The 14,893-nt window shown below is 34.3% G+C and overlaps 1 protein-coding gene across 1 annotated transcript in view; it reads right to left on the reverse strand.

Moving 5' to 3' along the window:
* The window catches only part of LOC101893308 (uncharacterized), a 205,223-nt gene that overhangs the window by 48,196 nt on the left and 142,134 nt on the right, over positions 1 to 14,893 (reverse strand). The window lies entirely within an intron of this gene.

Below are 14,893 nucleotides of genomic sequence, written 5' to 3' on the forward strand. Positions count from 1 at the left end.
GAGGATCGCGGCGATCGCCGATGATCTTTGTCGCTTACTACTACAATCAAATATTCCAATAAGAGAAAGGGTAAAGCAAGGAGAGCAAACTCAGCAACCACCGTCCGTTGGCATGTGCCCTCTACAGTCTCCGCCGAGGGAAGTTACCGAGGATATGTCCGTTGTGTCAATCAGCATCCGTGATTGTATGGACACGGGAAGTTGAAGTGGAACGTATCAATCTTATACAGGGGAAATGACTGATTTGAAATCCTGAAATTTGATATTAAGGTCACTCTTGGAATTTGATATTAAGGTCTGTTGGTTTCTAGGGTATTCGTATGGAGATGCTGAAATAGTTTTGAACAGAAAAATTGGAGGTGGGTCTGAATGTAAAATTGGTGGCTATGAATTTATTTTTTATATACAAATATTTGTTGGTTAAAAAAAAACAAACTCAAAAATTTAAAAAACGTAACTATTGTAATCTGAACCGATTCCAATATAATTTGACAAATTTACTTTTACGCCAAATTCCACCACACCTTCTATATTTCATTGAAATTGGAGAAACATACCGTGAATTGTGTATCAAATATGTGAAATCGACCGTGTACATATATATGTGAGCTATATCCAATTAATTTGTCAAATTTATAATTGGAACCAAAATCCGCCACACATTCTAAATTTTATTTGAATCGGACATACATATCGCGTTAAGTGCATCAAGTATATAAAATCGGCATTTCCAACTCTGAACCCATTTGAATATAATTTGACAAATTAATGTTATACATACATATATATATATATATATATATATATATATATATATATATATATATATATATATATATATATATATATATATATATATATACATATATATATATATATATATATATATATATATATATATATATATATATATATGTATAAAATTAATTTATCAAATTATATTCAAATGGGTTCAGAGTTGGAAATGTCTTACATTATAGAAATTTTAAGGTGGACTTTTGCCTGCCGTATTAACGGGCACTTGCTATTCTCGCATATATTTAAACCAGTAAAGAAAGTCTTAACGTCGGGCGGCGCCACTTTGCCTATTTAGTAGAGCTTCACATAACAAATAAAAGTTTTAATGGGGAATTTATGAGAATTAAATCATAGCAACTATGATTATAGTAATAATTAATAGTCCGAAGGAAATAATATATGGGAGGAATATCCTTCTCTGAATCGATTTCTACTAAATTTGATGAGGCATTTGCGCCTCTTCAATTCGGGCTTGTATTATCCATTTGGAACACAATTAATTTGAAATCGGGTAGATATATATGAGACCTATATCTAAATCTGAACCGATCTCGATAAAATTTGGCAAAGGTATTTCTGAGCTGTATTTTATATATTTTCCCGAATATAGTTACTGCGGAGTCCATATTACGGCTATGCAGGGCAAATTCAACAAATCGGATGAACAATATGTATGGAAGCTATAGCAACATTTGAACCGATTTTCACCAAGTTTGACATACATGTTTCTAGACTCAATTTGGTCGTGAGTGCTGATATTACAAGTTTGGTGGCAAAATGGACGAAATATATATGGGAGCTATATCTAAATATTGAGCGAATATCTCCAATTTCAATAGGGTTCGTCCTTGGGTCAAAGAAATTATTTGTGCAAAATTGTTTACAAAAATACATGAACAGACGGACAGATTGTGATTCTATGCAGATCATCAAAATGATCTATCTCGTTTCCTTTTGCCTATTGCAAACAAATACACAAAGACATAATACCCTGATCACCTTGTGGTGTAGGGTATAAAAAGACCAATTGATACTTTCATACGGAGGTCTCATTACGTAGAATACATACCAAATTACATTTCGGGTATAACAAGAAATTTCATGGAGCTGTCTCAAATTTAGAATAGTTTTAAAAAATAAATTGACTATCAAGCTTTGCATCTCCTTGAAATATTTTAGCATTTCAAGGAATTTGGTGTGTATGTAAATGAAAACTACAATGAATATAATTAATTGAAACATGTACGAAATATTGTGGGAAATATATTAATATTTATTATCAATAGTTACCTTCCCAGTGGCAATACATTAAATAGGTCATAACCTTGGGAATAATATTTTTCATATGTTTATACCATATTCATGAAAGTCATGTATATATGTGTGGACACTGAAGTCTAATAAATACAGGCATGACAATTGGCAAATCTTTCTATGAGAGAGCACTAAAATCACTGTACCGAATTATGTATTCGTAGTGTCCACATCGGTAAATAGATTATCCATTCCAGTCATGAAGTTTTGTGGTTGTCCTTGCATAGCAATGATAGCCTTTGTGTGATTAAAGTGCTTGTAAGGCCAAACAATATATATATATATATAAATCACCTCCATCACCCACTGCACTCAAATTGAGCCGATAACTTGATCCAATGTTCCCATTTACCAATACCATATACATTGACACATATATGTATAAAATATTTAACAAAAAAACCAAATTGACCACATGTGTCCCCCGAGTGCTTGTAGTGTTGATAGAATGTGCTAATTATATATTATTTCACCTACAGTGGAACATCCCTGCAGGTGACATTGCCATGCCATGGCAGTCCAATCTATTCGCTGCTCATACTAAATAGTTTGATAAAAATGAAAGCTTTATTCAATACTGAAACGAATTCCGATATAAAATGTCCATATTGGTCATTTTTGCTGGGCTTCACTGTAGCCAAAATGTGTTTATTATGCTGTAGGTAGATTTTTGTTTATGTAGTGGGAGAGAATAATCAAACCTAATTTCGTTATAAGTAATCCACTTGGAGTGAGGGGTGGGATATTGACAATTTTCTTTTGTTTATTGGTCACTACATATTATCGTAGCGAGAGATAAGCATAGAGACGTCTGTGTTACATTCATGGGCTATTAACTATTATATTCAATGTAGAAGATAAAATATAACAAATGTATCTGAGAAGTAGCCAGGGATGGCAAATATAAAAAGACAATACTCTTGTCATTTTCAAAAGAAAGATAAAAATTAATCTGCAAGCCTATAGTTAGATTATTAAAAAAAAAACAATTTAGAAAGTTTTGCCGACAGATGTACACCCTTAGCCAATGACTGTTTTTAGGCTTGTTGTGCACTAAATGGCTAATATCAGCCCAAATGGACTGCATTTTGGAAAATCCAATCGAATTCAGTCAAGAAACAAGTAAATGAAATTTAGTGGAAACCTGTTCAGAAATAGCTATAGCTGCCATATATATGTTTCATCCGATTTGAGGTTTTAAGTTCCTCACATGCGTAATATGCACTCCACAGCAATTATATTGTGTACCAGAAATCAGATACAACTCAGAAATAGGTGCCTAAAATTTAATCAAGATCGGTTCAGATTTGGATATAACTCCCATATGTATCCTTATGTGATTTCATGTTTATTATGCACCAGGTTTCTTGTTGAGAGTAATATACTTTCCGATTTCCTAATCTCATATATTAGAATTAATGTTCCGTTTAGCTCTAGTAGATACCACCAATTATTATATACTGATTTTCACCGCACGAATTATTCAATGGGCGAACCTCTTAGTAAAATGTGTGTTGACTTTAATTCTGTGTATGATAATGTAGATTTTTGTATGAGTTTAGAAGTTATTAAATCTAGAAAAATTTTATTTTTAAACAATTAACATACATGTTTTATTATTTGACAAACTAGCTGATGAATTAGATTCTGTAGCTGGTTTTCAATTTCCTACTGAATTCCCATTATGATGCGGATCATGATGTGTATGCGATCCCTCCGTAAAGGGAGGTCGACCCCTCGGTCGGCAGGGGTGGGAATGTGAGGAAACGTTCGAAAAAAAAGAGATAAATATTTAGATATAGCAAATTGTAAAAAATCGCTGGCTTATTTCGAGAGTCATAACAGATACAATTGTTAAAACTTGTGACCCCTTGTGGGTCAGGTAACAGATCTCGTGTTGTTGGAATTATATGGTCTAAATCTACAATCTTCATAACAGATCTTGTGTTGATGGAAATATTGAGATGTGCCAAGCCTGAATTGAATCGGATGTTAATTTCGTGTTTTATGAGCTTCATGAATATTCAAAATTTTGACTCTTTGTGGGGGAAGTACCAGAAGGAGTGGACCAATATATTCCATCTTCACATCAGACCCCGATTTAATAAAAATATTGTGATATTTGTAATTTAAAGCCAATCGGACACTCACATCACATTTTATAAGAGTTACTTGATGGAGGGGGTAGATATTGCCCATTTTCGCACCTGACCGATCACTGATGCAAAATATTGAGATTTGCAAAGTTGGAGCAAAATCAGATTATATTTTCTCTTTCTGTGCAGTAAATTATTTTCTTTGAATATGTTGACATTTTGTGGGAAAGGTGTCAGAAGGAGTGGACCTATATTGCCCATCTCCGAACTCGACCTAAGTTTGACAATAATATTACGATGTACCAAGTTTGGATTAAATCGTATACTCCCTTCGAAAGTAATCGTGCGCACCAGTCAGCCAGCTACACAGACGGACGGATATAGCTAGATCGAATCCAAATGTCCTGAAGCGAATTTGGTCCAATGAGACCTAGGTTCTAAAACCATAATTTCGATGAGGCACGTTGTGGCCGTATATATTATATATACACTCCGTAGCTATTTGGCTGAGGGTGTAACAAAGACTGCATGTATATGATCTTTTGAAAAACGTTCCTATACACTTAATAAATCACCATTTTAAATTGCAGTATATCTTCCTCGATTGCAATTTCCCATCCCTGCTTCTGCTAGCAATTAGCTTTTGTATCACAACAATAATGAAATGATAATTGTACATAAAACGGAACTTGCTGTTATCGAAATTTCGTAATGTTCTGAAAGCCATGTAGCAAATCCATCAACAAAAGGAAACAAGCAATAATCATGTTTGTCATAAATAAAAATGATTAATAAACAAAATGGCGTAACATATTCTCCGACAATGTTTATGGTACACATATTAAGAAATTTGTACATATTCTTTGTGTGACAATGAAGTCCGGTATTGCGTTGTAATTAATAAAATTTTTAATTAAATAAAAAAGAGAAAGAAATAAATGTTTCCAATCGAATTCTACAAAGAGAATTTAATAAGGAAGTGAATTTAATAAGAAGTGTTAAAAAATATTGGTTTTAGTTCGGAATATGAAATAATGAAATAAAATATTCTCAGTGTGCCATCTGATATATTTAAAAAAATTATTTAAATGTTGCTATAGTTTTGTTTTATTTCTTCTCCGCTCTTTCCAATACTTCTATTTCAAATAAAATACGAGAAATTGAATCAAGATGATCGACCAATTGTGTACAAATTTCTACCCAACAAAAATATTTTAATAATTCTGGGTATTTAAAAAATAATTACAGGAAAATCTCAGTGGATTATGAAAGTAGAGCTAAAAATGGCAGTTTGCATGACAAATTAAGCTAAATAGTGGGTTCAAGTTCCCCTCTTTTCCGATTTCTATGAAATGTTTGTAGAGCTAGAGTAGAAAAAAAAGTTCATATTGGGAATTTATGTGAAGTAGATCATACCGACTATGAACCAGATAACATTGCTGTATAGTGAATGATATAGTGAATGATATGACTTCGATTAGGGTTATATTAAAAAAAATTATTGGAGTAATAGATATAACGGACCAAGTTTCACCAATGATAAAATTTGGTGGAATATGAAAAAATCCACTTAAAAAAATGAAAAAAAAATCTATTCAATTTTGGCTAATATTACATATATGATGAGCAATATCCATAAAATCGGATGATGTATATCGAAACTGTATAAAAATATGAACAGTATCTGATGTCCGGTATCAAATATCATAATATTACGAATGTGAGGGCTATAGCTATATCTTAACCGATTTTCACAATTTTTCTTTTAAATATTTTTAAGTACTTTGTTCTAGGCTGAATTCAGTCGGATGTGCAGAAACATCCTGTTTGGACGAATATTACACATTTGGCTCACAATACTTATAAAATCTGGCGAGAACCGATTATCATTTCAATGGGGTTCGTCCTTGGGCCAACTAACTGATTTGTGGAAATTTTCATTTCAATCAGGCAATAAATGCGACCTATACTTTGTTTACAAAAATACATGGACAAACGGAAGGACACGCATTAATCGACTCATAATGTGATCCTAACAAGATCATCAAAAGGAACTACGGGGCTATCTCGCTTCCTTCTCCATGTTTCGAACAGATGTATAAACACAATACCATCAACACAATGTGGTGTAGGGTATAACAGCTTTTTATACCCTGCACCACAAAGTGGTCAGGGTACTATGTATTTGTGCATTTGTTTGTAACAGGCAAAAGGAAACGAGACAGACCCATAGTTATCTGCATTGAATCACATTCTGAGTCGATTTACGCATGTCCGTCCATGTATTTTACAGGTCGCATTTATTGTCCGATACAGATGAAATTTGGCAAAAGTCATTTGTTTGAACCAAGGACAAACCCTATTGAAATTAAGATATAGCTCCCATATATATATTCGACCGATCTTCCATTTGTTGTACACCAAACGTGTAATATCAGTCCAAATAGTATTGAATTTTGCACATACGGCCAAATTAAGTCTGAAAATAAATATGCCGAATTTGTTCGAAATCGGTTCAGTTAGTTCCCATATGTAATCCGCGGCTGTAATATTCGCTCTGTAACAACGATATTTGGGATAATATATCAAATACAGCCCAAATATATCTTTGCTAAATTTTATTGAGATCGGTACAGATTTAGATATAGCTTCCATGTATATCTCCGTCCGATTTGATTTTTATTCTGCATCAAGCGTGTAGTAATTGCCCAAATGAAATGGAATTTGTTATATTTGTTCTCCGCAGCTGTAATATGTACCCTGTATCAACGATATTCGGGGAAATTTATGAAATACAGCTCAGAAATACCTTTGTCAAATTTTATCGAGATCGGTTTAGATTTGGATATAGCTCCCATGTATATCTTTATCCGATTTCAAGTTAATTGTGCACAGAATTGAAAACATAATCCCGATTTGAAAAGGCACAAATGCCCCGTTAAATTTAGTAGAAATCGATTCAGAGGAGGATATTCCGCTCATATATTAGTTCCTTTGGACTTTAAATTATAACTGTAAACATAATTGGTAGGATTTAGTTCTCGTAAATTCGCCATAAAAACTTTTTTTTGTTATGTGAAGCTCTATTAAATATGCACAGGTGTGTAGGGTATCATAAAGTCGGCCCGCCCGAATTTAAGACTGACTGGTTTATTTTATCAAACTTAGCGCTTTTCGCCAATTCTTAGTTTCGCCAATTCTTAGTTTTCAGCAAGACCTATCTGATGCGTGTGAACCCTCCAAACGAATTTCATAGCATTCAATTTGGTTTCTAAGGTCAAGCGTTTTATATATTTTCATGTTTTTATCTTTAGGCGGTCTAAAGCAAGTTCACATCTAGTCTTTAATTTTCTTTCTGGCATATTTATTTACGGTCTGATTTTTTATTGATTACGCCCTCTTGTCAAATGTGCAACATAAGATAACTTTTTCCTGTTTATACCGCGCTTTTTGTGCTAGGCTAAGAAGTTTCCGAACTGCCCTTGTACGTGTGTCGTTGTATGATTTGTTTGTGTATTACTGACTTTCCTTTGATAAGGCATATGCAGAATCTGCATAGTAATCTGAGTACCAGAAATGAATTTAATGGGCCGAATAATCTAGAAATAATCGAATGGATTTTTAAACATTGGTAGAGGAAAGACTAGGAAAATAGATTGTAATAATTGAAAAGGAAAGATAAGACAAATGAGAGAAGCATTAAAATATGCCCTGGAAAATCGATGCCTTTAATCGCCATGGGTGCTTTCATTCCATGGAGAGAGAATGGACTTTCTCTAAAGTCAATTGACATTCCTTCAATTGTGCACGGTTCGGTCTCTTGCCTAAGTAAAGCTTCGAACCATTTAAACTTTCCGATTTTAAAAGAACTACATCTTGAAAATGGTGCAACTAACATTGTTGTCGCTCAACAATGCTGAAAACGTATTTTTTAAAAGTAAAAGTTTAAATCCACCCTAACATCACTTTCTTTGCCCTGGCCAGAACAAAACTACATCGAATTGCATTTTTATTGATTTATTTTGCTTTTTTTTCTCTCACATTCTCTTTTCATTTTTTATTCCTTCTAGACTGTGTTGACGATGCTGTTTTACTGTCATTATCATTAGCACATGTGTCAAATTGGCGCGTCTAGTTTTTGCACATGTTTTTTTTTTGTAATGGGTTTTCATTGTTTTCCAAGTGGTCAGGAATGGGGAAAAAGGGAATGACAATACATTGCATTAGATGGCTGCTGTTGGCGATGGTGATGATTAATAATTGCTTTAGACTAAGTGATAAATGAAATGGAAATGATTGTTCATCCAAATGGGATGTGAGCAGTGTCATCAGGGGATGGCGTTGTTTTAATAGGTGTCAGAGGGAAATAGACACAAAAAAATTGAACAGTTTTGGCAATTTATTTGGGATAAGGTGGTAATTTTGTGTGCCCCACTTAATGTCATTATTGTTATTTTTATAAAAAAAAAGTGTTTAATTAGTTGAGCAAAAACGTATATTTGAAAAAAAGAAATGGTTCGAAAAGTAAAGGAGCGACTTGATCGAAACCCGCGTCGCAGTGCCCGAAAATGGCTCGTGAGCTGAATATATCACAATATTCCATTCGGCAAATATTGAAAAATGAGTTCGGGGTTAAGCCATTGAAATTCCAAAAAGTGCAACAACTGACACCGCAACAGAAAGAAAATAGACTCAAAAGAGCTAAAGAGTTGCTTCGCTTGGTGAACTGCCGAATTTGGTTTTCTCTGATGAGAAAGCATTCGTTGTCCAGCAGTTTGTAAACAAACAAAATGATCGTGTTTACTTTCCGAAGAGGTCAGTTGAAAATGTGCACCTTCTGTTGGACACCAGAACTCAAGCGCCGGCCATGGTGATGGTGTGGGCCCCCATAACAGCCGATGGTCGCTCTCCGCTCGTATTAATCGACGGTGGCATCAGAATAAATGCCGTATATTACTCAGCACCATCGTACTCAACACGCGCCACCCAAGAATGGTTACCAAATGAGGTTCCTCGCTTCATTTCCAGCCCACAATGGCCACCAAAATCGCCGGATACCAAGCCGTTGGACTACTGTGTGTGGAGTATTTTGGAAAGCAAGGTTGGCACTAAAAAGTGTCGATCACCTCAAGCAAGCGTTTCGCCGGGAATGGGCCAAAATTCCGCAGAGCAACATTCGGGCAGTGTGTGACGGTTTCATTGGCCGTTTGAAGGGCAATTTCTATGAAGGCTATAATTCGTGCAAAAGGTGTCCAATTCGAACAAATCTAAACTTATTTAAAAATTTTTTGCTATTTCCGACATTATTGCTTTCATTCAATAAAATTAAAGAAATGTAAAAATTATGCCGTTTGACGTTGTTGCAATTTTTTATCTCACCCTGTATAGGAGCTATATCCAAATCTGAACCAATTTCGATCATTTTTGAAACAGGTATTTCTGGGCTGTATCTGATTCCAAACATCGTTCTTGTGGGGTGCATATTACGAATGTGAGGGACTTAAATATCAAATCGGATGAAACATATATCTAGCTGTATCTGAACAGATTTTCTCCAAATTTTATGTATTTGCTTCTAGACTTAATTCGGTCGGGTGTGCTAAAATTCAGGTCATTTGGGCTGATATTGGCCATTTGGTGCATAATTAACCCGAAAGCGGTTGAAGATATGTATGGGAGCTATGTCTATATTTAAACCGATTCTCACCAATAGGGTTCGTCCATGGGAAAAACAAATATTGTTTGGAAAATTTCGTCTTAATTGTATAATAAATGTCACCTGCATTTTACTCACAAAAATACATAGACGGACGAACAGTCGGACTTACATGCATAAATCGACTCAGAAAGTGATTCTATGAAAATCCTTAAAAGTGACTATGGGTCTATGTCGCTTCCTTCTTTAAATAATAACATTTACTAAATTCTGAAGAAATGATATATGTCTCCTTAATGTGTTGGCATTCTTGCCAGCTGAAAAGTTGCTTTCACTTACAATGTCTCTGTAGATTTCAATATATCCTTTTGTCCATTAGCATGAACTGATCCAATTGTACTTTGTGACATACTATTATCCTCTGTGCATATTTGCACACTTCTTCTCTTTCCTTTCCTTTCCGTTTTTTTCTCATCCTTGCATAATTTTACATATGTTTGGCATAAAAAGAAAATTAAATCACTTTTATAGAATAGAGAAATATAGTCAAAGAGCGTCAAAATGCCAAAGGATAAGGATGTCGATAACAATGGGTAAACAAATACATACATACGTACATGCAAACATATGTACTATGTCTGCTAGAGAAATATGAATGCATGCAAGCCAGCAGACAATCGTTTACTGTCAAACACACCAACACTTTTGCTTTATGTAAATGTATTTATTGTTTGTTGGTGTAAACACATACATACATACACATGTTTATGGGTTTCCTTATAAAAATCATCATCGTCATTATTTAAATGTAAAAGGGTACTTGTATCTCTATTGTGTGCAGTGACACATTTACATATGTATGTCCTTATGGTGAGTGTTCATTTTTTTGCAGGTTTTCATATTGCATAAATATGCTGGCTGTCTTTTCCGATGGCGAGTGATTTTCTTATTTCGAATAGCGAAGGAGAACAGTGGTTTCCGAAGGTGTTGACGGAAAATTGAATTTTTATGTTTTGAAATTGTTCAATAGTAACGGATTCCGGATGAAATCTTTCCATCAAAATTTTCAAAAACAATCTATCAGCTTTGCTGAAAGAGGCAACTTTAGTCATGAGCCATTACAATATTCAAACGGAAAACTTGACGAAAAAAAAATCGGTGAATAATGTAGTTAAAATCATCTAAATACCGAATATAGGCATGTACCACTATATGGGGGCTATACCAAAACATGGACCTGCACAGACGATTTCCCGTCATAGGTTACGAACTTCAAATGCCAAACTCGAAACAATTGCGGTGAATAATGTCGCTAAAATCACGAATATCGGGAGATACCGTAGTATGGGGGGTAAACGAAGAAGTTGACCTGCACAGACAATTTTCAGCAAAAGGTTGTGATATGCATTACGAACGTCAAATACCAAATTTAAAACAAGTACCGTGAATAATGTTGCTAAATTCATCAAAAAACCAAATATTGGGAGGTGCCGTTGTATTGGTGCTATACGAAGGCGTGGACTTGCACAGACAATTTTCTGTCATAGCCTGAATGATGTCCGGTGAATCACCAAAATAGCGAAAATAGGTAGGTACCATTATATAGGGGCTATACCAAAACATGGATCTACATAGCCCATTTCCAATGCCAAAATTCATGCAGATATTTGTTGAGTAAAATTTTATCAACCCACTTCATTTCGTTCGGAAGCTTGAGTGATTTTCACAGATGGACAGACGGGCGGACATCGCTAAATCGACATAGAGTTTTATGCTGATCAAAAAAATATACTTTGTGGGGTCTAAAATGTATGTTTCGAGGTGTAACAAACGGAATGACAAACTTAATATACCCTCCATACTATGGTGGAGGGTATAAAATATTGGTGTGGGCAAAAATACAAAAAAATCGAACGGATGTAAAATCCAATTTTATGCGAAATCATAAATTCTATATTCATCTCAGGTTTCTGGTTGAGCGAAATGTTTAAATATATCAAAATGTAAGGAATCGCTGATTGTTTCGCAAGATATGGTAGATGAAAGTATTGAAAATTTTGAGCCTTTGTGGGTGAGATATCAGAAGGGGATATATATCATATTCACAGCAGATCTTCTGTTAGCCAAAAATGCTTGTGTGTGTGAAATTTAAAGAGAGTTGAATGTTTATTTCGCTTTCTTGGGCATCTTGTTTTTCAAAATCTTGAACCGGAAGAAATGATCCAATCTCTATCATTTTTATATAAGATCTTGTAATGATGGAAAAATAAAAATGTGCCAAATCTGAATGGAATTGGATGTTAATTTCACGTTTTATAAGCTCCACGGATATTCAGTATGTGGGAGAGGTACCAGAAGGAGTGGAACAATATATGCCATATACACATCAGTCCTTGTGCTAGTAGAAATAATGGGATGTGTGAAATACGAAGAGAGCCGGATGCTTATTTCGTATTTTATGATCGTACGAAAAGCAATTGTCCGATGTCTACCATTTTTTTACGCTACCACCACATAGTGGTAAGGGTATTATGTCTTTGTGCAATTCTTGGACGTGGAGAAGGAAGCGAGATAGATCCATAGTTACTTTTGAGGATCTTAATAGAATTAATTTCTGAGTCGATTTATGCATGTCAGTCCGTCCGTCCGTCCATTTATTCTTGTAAACAAAATGCAGGTCGCATTTATTATCCAATTGATATGAAAATTTTGCAAACAATATTTGTTTGGTACAAGGACGAACCCTTTTAAAATTGGTGATAATCGGATTAGATTTATATATAACTCCCATATATCTTCAACCGATTTCGGGTTTATTGTTCACCAAATGGCCAATATTAGAAGAAAATCAGTTCAGATAGCTCCCATATATATGTTTTGGTGTTTAAGTTCTTCAAATTCGTAATATGCATTCGACAACAATGATATTTGGTATCAGATATCTTATAGAGCTTGAAAATACCTCTGCTAAATGTTATCAAGATCGGTTCAAATTTGGATATAGGTCCCATATACATCTTCAACCGGTTTTGGGGTTAATTGTGCACCAAATAGCCAATATCTGTCAAAAAGTTCTGAATTTTGATACATCCGACCGAATTCACTCTAGAAGCAAGTACATCAAATTTGAAAATTGGTTCAGATATAGCTATAGCTCCCATATATATGTTTCATGCGTTTTAGTGTTTAGGTCCCTCACATATATATCCTTAATCCGATTTCAAGTTTACTGTGCAAAAAATGACTAATGTCAGCCCAAATGGTGTGAATTTCGAGACGTACGTTTCCTTTTTGTGCAACTCGTCTACAACATATATTTTTTAATATAATCCTTCTCCAAGTAAAAGCATGCACTATGTAGCAAACTATAACTGCTCTAAGGCCAAATTTTGATAAGTGATATGATCTACTTGAAATAAATTATTTTGTTACGGGAGCTCTACTAAATATGCATAATGGTGTAGGGTATCATATTATCGGCACTGCCCGACTTTTGACTTTTCCACATCTTGTGCTGATAGAAATATTTAGATGTGCGAAGTTTGAATGGAATTGGATGTTACTTTCTCGTTTTATGAGCTTCATATTTATTGAAAATGTTGGAGTTGACCGACATATTCCAGCTTCACACTTGACCTTGGGTTAATACTAGTATTGTGATGTTTTTAATTTGAAGACCATCCGACTCTTACATCCCATTTTATAAGAATTATAATTATTGAAAATGTTGACCCTTTTGGTGGGGAGGTATCATTTTCACATATGATGTAGCACTGGTGGAAATATTAGGATTTGCAAAGTTGGAGCAAAATCGGATTATCCTTTCTCTTTCTGTGCAGAAAAATATTGTTTTGCAAATTTTTACCTTTTGTGGGGGTTGTACCAGAAAGAGTCGATTGCCCATCTCCGAACTTGATCTAAGTTTGATAGAATATTACGATGTTTAGTTTGGACTAAACCGAATAATCCCTTCCAGAGTTGTCGTGCACACCATCCAGACAGACTGACGGACTAAAATGGTTATTTCGATGAGGCATATTTTAGCCACATCAAAAAATATTTACCACCCCTGATGGATAATAATAATTTTCAAATATTATATGTATGTTGCTCAACATATTACCCACTGTGCCACCTGCAGTTATTATTACAGTATTTTTTTTTTTTTTTTTTGTAAACGATATACTGAAAATTTCTCACGTATTCTCCGCACTTGTCAATATATTCCGTTATGATAAATTATATATCACACGTAGCATCTTACGTTCACACACTGATGTTAGTAGTAATGATGAAGCGATGTTTTCAACATCCTGTAGATGACGACAATTCCAAATTAATTCCATTCTTAAGATTTTCATAAAATTTAATTTTGTTCAATATCCTACGGAAATGAATGAATGAGTGAATGTGTGGTTGGGGATCTGACGCTGGCGGCGGTGGAGAATAAAGCCAGCACTTTACATGTGACATTTTTATGTATGGATTTTCTGATTGTTCTTCTTCGCTCCGTGACAATGTTGATGGCTGTGAGAAGCAGACCACAAATGATGTTGATGATATTTCATTTATATTGTAAATCATCTTTTGATAAAATATTGCTTGTTTTCTCGTTATACCCTACAGACGTTGTATTACTGTATCGGTTGTTCAGAATAAATGGATTTTTTTTATCTGGTTCAACAAGTCTAAGAAACGCTAATTAAATGTGATGACTTCAATTGGAGGAAAAGTTGGCTTCAAATTGTAAAACTATTTAAACAAAAAAGTTTCCATTGAAATACATCTTTCCTCTGTATTTTTTCCATGTTCCCATGTTATTGTAAGAAAAATGCAAAACTTTAAAGAGTATATATGAAATTATAAGAGATCCACTGTACTGTATATTTGTTTTAAGACTACAAATTGTTAATGCCAGCTTTTTAATGCGCTTTTCTTAAAATAGCAAAACTATACGACGACTTAAAGCAACATCAAATTTCCTTTTAGGCTAAAAGTTTCAAAAGAGAAAATATTCTAGATAAGATTT

This window comes from Musca domestica, unplaced genomic scaffold, assembly GCF_030504385.1.
Source record: "Musca domestica strain aabys unplaced genomic scaffold, Musca_domestica.polishedcontigs.V.1.1 11, whole genome shotgun sequence".
NCBI classification, from domain to species: domain Eukaryota; kingdom Metazoa; phylum Arthropoda; class Insecta; order Diptera; family Muscidae; genus Musca; species Musca domestica.